The sequence below is a fragment of the Carlito syrichta genome, unplaced genomic scaffold (assembly GCF_000164805.1).
Source record: "Carlito syrichta isolate Samal-C Ts95f unplaced genomic scaffold, Tarsius_syrichta-2.0.1 Scaffold6260, whole genome shotgun sequence".
NCBI lineage: Eukaryota > Metazoa > Chordata > Mammalia > Primates > Tarsiidae > Carlito > Carlito syrichta.
The window spans coordinates 1-10,176 of record NW_006950356.1 but is presented as its reverse complement, the minus strand read 5'-3'; the positions used below and the strand labels follow the sequence as shown (position 1 = coordinate 10,176).

The 10,176-nt window shown below is 37.6% G+C and overlaps 1 pseudogene across 1 annotated transcript; it reads left to right on the top strand.

Moving 5' to 3' along the window:
* Positions 1 to 9,039: 9,039 nt before the first annotated feature.
* LOC103251023 lies at positions 9,040 to 9,575 on the top strand (annotated as a pseudogene). Its single transcript, XR_002481419.1, has one exon. The product of XR_002481419.1 is annotated as a histidine triad nucleotide-binding protein 1 pseudogene (transcript).
* Positions 9,576 to 10,176: the final 601 nt, after the last annotated feature.

Here is a 10,176-nt window from a genome sequence, read left to right as displayed (position 1 = left end):
TTTTTTGTGGTTCCACGTTTATCTCTACTACTAGATTATTTTCACACTTTTCTCTATTTTTTTAAAGTGATTGCTCTAGGGTTTGCAATATGCATCTTCTATTTATCATTGTCTACCTTCAGATAATATTTTACATTTCCATGCCCTCCCTCCTACCCTTTGTGCTATTTTTATCATACGCTTTATTTCTACATACATTATAAACATCGCAATATATTCTTCCTGTTTTGCTTAAGTGATGCAACTGTCTTTTATTGCAATTAAAAGTTAAAAAAAAAAAGGTCTTATACTCTACCACCTTTTTATTATTTTGGTGCTCTTCATTTCTTTGTGGCTATCCAAATGCCACGTGGTACCATAAACATTATCCCTAACAAATTTCCTTGAATATCTCTTGTAGTGCAGGGTAACTGGCAATGAACTCCCTCAGCAGCCTGCTTTTGCCTAAAAATGATTTTAATTTACGTTCAATTCTGAAAGATACTTTTACTGGGTTTAGGATCCTAGGTTGGCAGATTTGTTGGGCTTTCTCTCAGCACTTAACGACATTGCTCTGCTGTCTTCTTAATTGCATAAGAATTGTGGTATAATTTTCTTTACTTCCTTTGCACACACATTTCTTTTCTATCTGGCCTACTTTTCTATCTGGTCTACTTTTCTTCATCCAGCTGCATTAGAAATTTCTCCTGATCTTTAGTTTTCAGCAGTTCAACAATAATGAATCTACAGTAGTGCTATTTTGCCCCATATTTATTCTGTTTGGGGTTCTCTGAACTTCTTAATGTTCCTTAATTGGCATATAATGATTATACCTATTTATGGGCTACATAGTGATTTTTTGACATACACAGTGTATAGTGATCAGATCAGGGTAATTAGCATATCCATCATCTCAAACATTTATCATTTCTCTGTGTGTTGAAAACATCCAATACCCTCCTTCTAGCTATTTGATATAATTGTTAACTGTAGCCAGTCTACAGTGCTATAGAACACTAGAACTTCCTCCTATCCGGCTATAATGTATCCTTTAACAAATCTTTCTATCTAGCCCCCCCGCCCCACCTCCAGCAAACACACTCTTCCCAGCTATGGTTCTATCATTCACTAATCTTGGAAAATGTTCAGTCATTTCATCTTCGCCTATTTCTTTCATCTGCTCTTTCTCTTCTCATTCCTGTATTCCAGTCACTCATATGTTAGACCATTTGATGTTGTTCCATAGCTCTTAGACATATAGCATGACACCCTAGTTATAAAACCAAAAGTAAAATTATAACCTATAGAAAAACATATATGTAATATAAATTTCTGAGAGGCAAGTAAACAAGTAACACACAATTCTAATGAGTGGTGGCCTATGATAGGGTGCAGGAAAGGACACCGGAGGCCAAGAGATGGAAGGAGGCGGAACACATAATAGAATAGAATCACTCTCTTTTTTCTTTTTCTTTTTTTGAGTTGGAGTCTCTGTCGCCCAGGCTAGAGTGCAGTGGCACACTCATGGCCACCTCATTGTCAACCTGCTGGGCTCTGGCGAAACTTCTGCCTCAGCCTTCCAAGTAGCCAGAACTACAGGCATGCACTACCGTACCCGGATAATTTTTGATTTATTATAGTGATGAGATCTCGCCAAATTGCCCAGGTTGGTCTCAAACCCATGAGCTCAGGCAGTTCACTCTCATCGGTCTCCCAAAGTGTTGGGATTACAGGCTGAGCCACAGAGCCCAGTTGAAGGTAATTACTATCAATATTCTTGTCCCCATGTTGGTTTTGTAAGTATTCATTACATTTTTTAAAATGAATGAATGACTCAGTGACTATAAAAGAAAAAAAGTCATGTATAAATGAGTAATGAGAGAGTACCATGAATCAAGTGTTAAATTCTATATAAAATCCAGCACTTGGGCCATGGCAAGTACTCAGCAAATTATGAAAAATTTATGTAAGAAGATGAAGGGGTTACTTTACAAACAAGCTACAAAACACAGTTTAAAAAGGTCACACTATGCTAAGGACAGTCCTACCACTAATTATAATAGTACATAAGATTAACCAGTTACTTGTCCCTGCATTTAATTATACCTAGGAATAATAAGCCACTCATACTATGCTCCTGTCTCTAAGTTCTATCTGAAGGAATTAATAAAATAATGGTTTAAAAAATATTTGAAATTGCTAATTACCTATAAAATTTTCAAATAGGAGATGTTTGAAAGGCAAGGAATATCAAAGTAAAAATCAGGTATTAAAACTTCTCAGCTGGGCATGGTGGCTGAGGCCCCTAATCCCAGCACTTTGCAAAGCTGAGGAGAGAAGACTGCCTGAACCCAGGGGTTCAAGACAGCCTGGTCAACTTGGCGAGACTCCATCTCCACAACAAATTAAAAAATTAGCCAGGCATGGTAGTGTGCACCTATAGTTCCAGTTACTTGGAAGACTGAGGTGGAAGGATAGCCTGAGTCCAGCAGGTCAAGGCTGCGGTGGCTGTGAGTATGCCATTGCCCTCCAGCCTGGGTGATGAAGTGAGACTCCAACACAACAACAACAACAAAAACTTTCCTCATCTCTCAATTTTCATGTTGTCAAATATTTCCTTGATTGGACTAGTCTAAACTCAACTGAGTCTAACTATTTGTTTTTGAAGACTGACAATCTTTCCTTCTTCTTCAATAGAATTGAGTTTCTCTCTAACATTTTGTACATCAGGATCAGTTTTCTACCTATTATGACTCTCATTTTTCCCCATGAACACTCATGGAAGAAACATTCTAGAAACAGTCACCCAATCTAGCTACTTTTTTACCTATTCCATTCTAAGTTTCTATTTTCCCTTATTTACCTCTTGAATACAATGCTTATTATAATATAATGTTTACTATTCCTCTCCTGTAAGGGGTGATTAGATTTTATATACTTTCATGTAAAAGTCTTCCCTGGAGTAGAATTTTATTTATTTAAAAAGTCTAATTTCCTCTCTAACAATCAGAAAATCTAGTCTATGCCATATTTTCCCCCTACATTCTTGACTGTTATCTTATGTTTTACTTTTAATTCTCTTCATTGTACTATTCAATTCCTCTTTGTATTTTTAATATCTTGCATGTTTTAATTATTAGCTCATAGAATGTGCCTGGTAATCTAATACAACATACAAAAAGTAATTGAAGATGGACCACAGATCTAAATATAAAGTCTAAAACTTTAAAAATTCTCAGAGAAAACATATAAAAAAATTTGTGACAGGGTTAAGCAAGACTTTAAACATGACAGCAAAGGCATGATCATAAAAGAAAAATTGATAAATTGGACTTCATCAAAATTAAAAACTGCTGCTTCTAAAAAGACATTAAGATTATGAAAATACAAGCCACATAGTTAAAGAAAATACTGACAAATCAAATATCTAACTAAAGACCTGTATCCAGCATAAATAAAGAACTTTTAAAGCTCAAGAATAAGAAAACAAACAACTGAATAAAAATGTGCAAATGATTTGAACAGACACATCACCAAAGAAGATACATGGATAGTAAAGAAAAGTATAAAGAGATGTTCAACATCACTGATCATTAGAAAAAGGCAAATTAAAACCACAGAGAGTGTCTGCTACATACCTACTGGAGTGGCTAAAGTTAGAAAAGACTATCCCAAATGTTGACAAAGATGTGGAATAACTGGAATTCTCATACACTGCTAGTGAGAATGTAAAATGGAACAAACACTTTGGAAAACAGTTTGGCAGTTTCTGAAGAAGTTAAACACCTTACCATATGAGCAGCCCACTCCGTTCATAGGTATTTACCCTAGAGAAATGAAAGCATAAAACCATACAAAGATTTGTGCATGAATATTCTTAGCAGCCTTATTTTTAATGGTCAAAAGCAGGAAACAACACAAAGTCCTCAAAATGTGAATGGATAAGCAAATGTGGATATCATTATAATGGAATATTATTCAACAATAAAAAGGAATAAATTATTGATGCATTAAACAATATAGATGGCTATTAAAATAATTATGCTGAGTTAAAAAGCCAGACTAAAAAAAGTACATATTGTTTGGTTACAAAGAAGAGGGGAAAACTTTTGAGCATGATGTATGTGGCATAATACATATATACATATTTGGTCTTTGTCTCTGGTTCCTAGTACAGAGCTCCAAATCCTTCAGTTTCCTAAGTGATAGGAGTGTCTTTGGTTAGAATAACACAACTTCATGGCTAGAAGATTCATTCTTACTAGAGATCTTAGCAACCTCATTATATGATTTCTTCCCTTAACTTGAAAACTTCCAAATTTTCACTTAAAAGCAGCACTTTATAACTTCTCTTTGGCATATCTAAATTGCCAGCACCACTACTCTCGTACTTAGAGGTCATCATTAAGTAAAATGAGGGTTGCCGCTGATCTGATGACCAAGCCAGCTGTAAGTGATTCACAGGCAGATAGTGTCTACAGCATGGACTCTCTGGACAAAGAGAGGATTCATGTTCCAAGAGGGATGGCATGAGAGTTTATTACGCGAGTCAAAATAGCATGTGAATTAAAATGTAGGAATGGTTTGTTTCTGGAATTTTGCATGTAATATTTTCAGACCTTAGTTAACCATAGGCAACTGAACCCACAAAAAGCGAAATGGCAGGTAAGGGGGAACTACCACACAGCTACATACAGAGCTTTCAGAGTCCTTTTTCATAACAAATAAAAGTCTTCCAGAAAAAGTTCTGTGATTTGAGACATTTACTCCCATTTCCCTACTTTGCTCCCAGTTGATTCTAGTTTCACATTTTATTACTCATTAATAAATCATGACAGACAGCATTTTTTTCATATAAGCTCTCCTAGCACAGTTAAGGAAAGTCATTTTTCATAGTTAGAAAAAAAGCTATATGTATGCCAAATCTGTTCAAATTTGGAGGTAAATATGATGTTATAACCTACACAATGTTTTTGCACATTCAAATGAATTTAAGAATTTCTGATCTCATACCATTTGAAGAATTGAATCTTGCCACGGATGTCTCTACTCAAATATTTTGGATATTAACCATATCTAATATAGGACATTAAATACATATACTCTTTGTGAGGAAGAAAATGTAATTCATTCATTTAGCCATTCATTCATTTGAAAGATAGGTTCTGCATCTTACCCTGAGCCAAGTGTTACACTTGACTCCAAGAATACACAGTGAATCCTACCTGCTCCCTGCCTTGAGAAAGCCCACGTCCACAGGGGGTGACAGCAGAGGACACACACAGTCCCAATACAAGGTGATGGCTCTGCTTTCACAGGGACAATTACAGGGTGCCACAGAGTTCAACAAAACCAGCAAGATCTGAGGGGCGGCTGGCCAGGATGAAGTGAAAGAAAGCAATGGGACCTTTCAGGAAGGAGCTGAAAAGTCCTGTTAGCCTGCACCAAATAATTGAATGGAATGGATGGACGACAGCAGCAATGAAAAAGAAAAAAAATACATAGAGAAAAATTGCAGGCCACAAATAGCCTCTATTTTGGGACTCATTTTTGTAATCATGTGAGAAGAATTCCTAAACTAATACTGATGAAATTAGCACATAGCTTTCTGGGGTTTTTTCAAAGCAATGTCTCCTTCCCAATGACTGGCAGATGAAATTATGTCTAGTAAAAATGCTGATTCATTTGACACAAATTCCCATACTTCCTGGACACTCAAACACTGTCTAGGCCTCCTGACCCTGCTCTTGCCCAGGACCATGTGAACCAGACTGGAATTTTAGCAAACAGGTACTGTCTAAGCAAACAGATTTACAAACTAAATATGCTCCATGAAATATGCTCCATGAAAGATCATTCAGTGTGATTTTTCTTACTTGTCTTTAAATTTGGCCTATGACACCTTTTGTCACATACATGCTTTACATTTGTTTCATCATATCCATTAATCTTCTCCTTTATGTTTTCCAGGCTTAAGGTTTGCTTAGGAAAGTCCTCTGATCTCCAGAGTAATAAAATAGAGCCCCTTACTTTTTGTATTTATATTTTATCATCTTGTTAAATGTTCTGGAATTAATTTTTGTGCATAATGTGCAAGGATTATAGGTTAATTTGATAGTTAGCTATCACACACCACTATTCCCCTTTACTCAAAATGCCAAATTACTCTGTGTGTGTGTGTGTGTGTGTGTGTGTGTGTGTGTGTGTGTGTGTGTGTGTGTGTGGTGTCAGTCTACTGTTTTAGTAGGTACAACAAGGTTTTTTATTTAGTAGAGCAGATCCCCACTGTTTTACTTTTTCAAAATTCTATTGGTTATTTTTGTCCATATTTTCGTCTAGATAAATGGGAATCAGTTTGTGAAATTCTTTAACATTCTAATTTATATTTATGCTCATTTGCATTTTGGTCATGAATTCACAGATTAATTTGAGGAGAACTTAAGTCTTCACAAAACTGAAGTCCATCTAGAAACATGCTATAGCTCTCTACTTATTTAGATTTTCTTTTTATTCCCAAAGTTTTATTTTTCTTCCTACTAGTCTTGTTGGTAATGACTTAGTGAGGCCTGGTTTAGAGCACCACATTAGGAGATACTCGTCTTTAAAATAATTATTTTGAAATGTGTTGACAAATTTATATTCAAGTAATTTGAAAATAGAAAGTTATTCACATAATGTTAATAAGAGAGACCTACATTACCAAGTTTCATTAGGCATGGATAGCATGCTTAGAGGAGAGATTATCTTAAAAGCATGGGCTATTATTTATTTTCCTGCTAATTTTAAGCATCAGAGCTATGGTTTAATAGCTATTCATGATCTGAATGACATTCAGTGAAGTCTTTTGCACTCAGGAAGTAAATAGATATGTTTTTAAAGTATGAGTTCTTCCTATGCCTCCTCCCTTCAATGGCCTTCTTAATTTTATTTCCTCACTCTTCTATGGCAAGTCTTCAGTTCAACGGGCTGTAAATCAGCCCACTCCAGTTGGATTAGCCGGTACTCTTGGCTGCAAGTGAGCTTATTAAAACTCTACCCATATCTCTGTAATCAGTGTCACAGAGCCTCTTCTTGAGTCATCTAATGCAGTTTCCAGAAAGCACAGTATCCTCCTTTCAATTTAAGTTGTTTGAGATGAAGCACATTTTGCATCTGTGTAGGATGCTGTCATAAAAATTATATGTTACAACCTAAGTCACCAGTGCCCTTACACATGACATTGGAACAATGGAGGTTTTCATTACCACTGCAAAAGTAGTTATTATCTTCACACCTAGTCATCTACTCTATTGCTTTTAAAAATTACAGTAGTCCAGGATCAGTGGCTTAGCCTGTAATCCCAGCACTTTGGGAGGCCAAGGCGAGTGGATTTCCTGAGCCTGCAGGGTCAAGACCAGCCCGGGCACCTTGGCAAAACCTCATCTCTACAATAAATCAAAAATTAGCCAGGAGTAGCAGCGAGCACCTGTAGTTCCGAATACTTGGAAGGCTGAGGTAGAAGGATTGCTGGAGCCCAGCAGCTATGAGTATGCCACTGTACTCTGGCCTGGGCGACAGAGTAAGAATCCAACTAAAAAAAAAGTTACTGTAAAAATTGTCAAACACGCAAAATAGTAGAGAAGAGTATAGTGAAGGCCTTATAACCCACCATTCCATACATTATCAGCAGTTTTTTAGATTTTAGTCTGATATTTTATCCATTTCCCACCTCTACTTTTTCAAACATCTTAAAGCAAATTTCAGGCCACATGTCATTCTGCTCTTCCTATTTCACTTGCATTCCTATAAATTATGGATGTTTTCTCCTGCATAAACACAGTCTATTACCATTTCCCGACTCCACCTTGGAAATAACAATAATTCCTGAGAACCAGTACCCATTCTCTAGTCACGATTCTCTCAGAGGTGTCCTTTGTATAGCCAGTGAGTTTGAATCAGGATCCAGTCAAGATCCACACATTCATTTGATTGCTGTATCTCCTAAATCTGCTCCAATCTGGAGCCCCCTGCTCTTCCCGCCCCTACCTTTATCTGTATAACTTGCTGAGGAAGCCCAGGCCGCAGTCCTGGAGGATGGCTCCATTCTGTCAGGGTCTTCATGAATCCATTTTATGGTTCCTCTATCCATATTTCCCATAAACTGAAAGTCGGCTCAGAAGATTTGGCTATACTCAAGTCCACCATTGTGTAAGCAGAAGTACTTTCTAGACAGTCCTGGTAGTTAATACCCATCAGGAGGTGCATAGTTATTCCATCCTAGGGATGTAAAAATTACTTAGAAAAATCCGTGATGATGTGAGCTCTCCATTTGAAATTCACTACCAACCTTTCATTCAGTGATTTCATACACTGATGATCTTTACCTAAATCAATACTTTCATTAAGAATTACAAAAAGCCGGGCTCGGTGGCTCAGCCTGTAATCCTATGCCTTTGGGAGGCTGAGGTGAGTGGATTGCCTGAGCCTGCCGGTTCGAGACCCGCCTGGGCAGTGAGACCTCATCTCTACAATAAATCAAAAAATTAGCCGAGCATGATAGCACATGCCTGTAATTCCGGCTACTCGGAAGGCTGAGGTGGAAGGATCGCTGGAGCCCAGCAGGTCGAGGTTGCGGTGGCCGGGAGCGGCTACGGCACTCCAGTCTGGGCGACTGAGTGAGACTCCAACTCAAAAAAAAAAAGAAAAAAAAGAATTACAAAAAGGTGATTTTTAAAAATATAATTCTACCATTCCTTCCACATTTGTTTGCTGTGATTCTTCTGTAAAGAACTGCTCCCAACAACTAGGGTTCTGATTACCCTAAAATGTCATTTTTTACAAGAAAGACAAGCTAAATGCTTATTTCTTTACCTTTTTAAATTGATGCTTTTCAGAGACAGTGTTGATGCCTTAGTTCTACTTGCAGCGGTGACAAACAAGGTGTTTTGCTCTGTCTTGTTTGGTTTGGGGATTTATTTTTTAGATAACACGAATACCTTAGTTTGTCATTGCTGCTATAATAAATTGCAACAGCCTCCTCCTGATACTGTCCCCTGGCCAACACGCGGGAGGGAGGCCGAGATGGCAGATGAGATTGCCAAGGTTCAGCTCACCCGGCCTGGTGGCAACATGATCTTTGGGAAGATCATCCACAAGGAAATCACAGCCAAAATCATTTTTGAGGATGATCGGTGTCTTGCTTTCCATGACATTTCCCCTCAAGCGCCAACACATTTTCTGGTGGTACCCAAGAAACACATATTCCAGATTTCTGCAGCAGCAGATGATGATGAAAGTCTTCTTGGACATTTAATGATTGTTGGCAAGAAATGTGCTGATGATCTGGGCCTGAATAAGGGTTTATTGAATGGTGGTGAATGAAGGTTCTGATGGGGGACAGTCTGTCTATCATGTTCATCTCCATGTTCTTGGAGGTCGTCAGATGCATTGGCCTCCTGGTTAAACCTGTTTTGGGGATAATTTTCCCTTCTCTAGGCAATTATCAAGTTTGCAAGTTCCAATATGTTAAGTGGCACACTTATTTTTGCCTGTTTATGGAGAGATTCAGGAAATAGTTTTAAAAACCCATACATAATAATAAAGGATATTGTTGCATGTTAAAAAAAATAAAAACAAATTGCAACAAATTGGTGGTTTAAAATGACAGAAGTTTATTATCTTACAGATCTTCAGGTCAGAAGTCTGAAATGGGTTTCATTGGGCTAAGGAGTTGGCAGGGTTTTTTCCCTTTACGGAGACTCGAAGGGACAGTCCATTTTCTTGCCTTTTCCAGATTCTGTAGGCTTCCCTCACTTCTTGGTCCATGGCCCCTTCCTCCATCCTCAAAGCCAGCAATCACTGGTGGATTAATCCTCAAACTATATTACTCTTATGAGACTCTCCCACCTCCTTGCAACAACACTGGGCTTACACAGATAATCCATGATAATCTATTTCTCTTAAATTCAGCACAATACCCCCTTGTCATGTAACAGAACATACCATAGGTTTTGGGGATTAAGACATGGAGTTGATATTCTGCCTGTCTACAATCAGTTTAGACATATTCAGAGTATTTTTATCAATTGATGTCATATTCTTTTGATGCTCAGAATGTCCCCTTTGGCCAGTGGGAATGACTTCTTCTGGCCTCTGAGTTTGTTAGACATGGTACCCATTGCAACTCCTGGATGTTCCTTTGTTTTCTGATACCAGAGG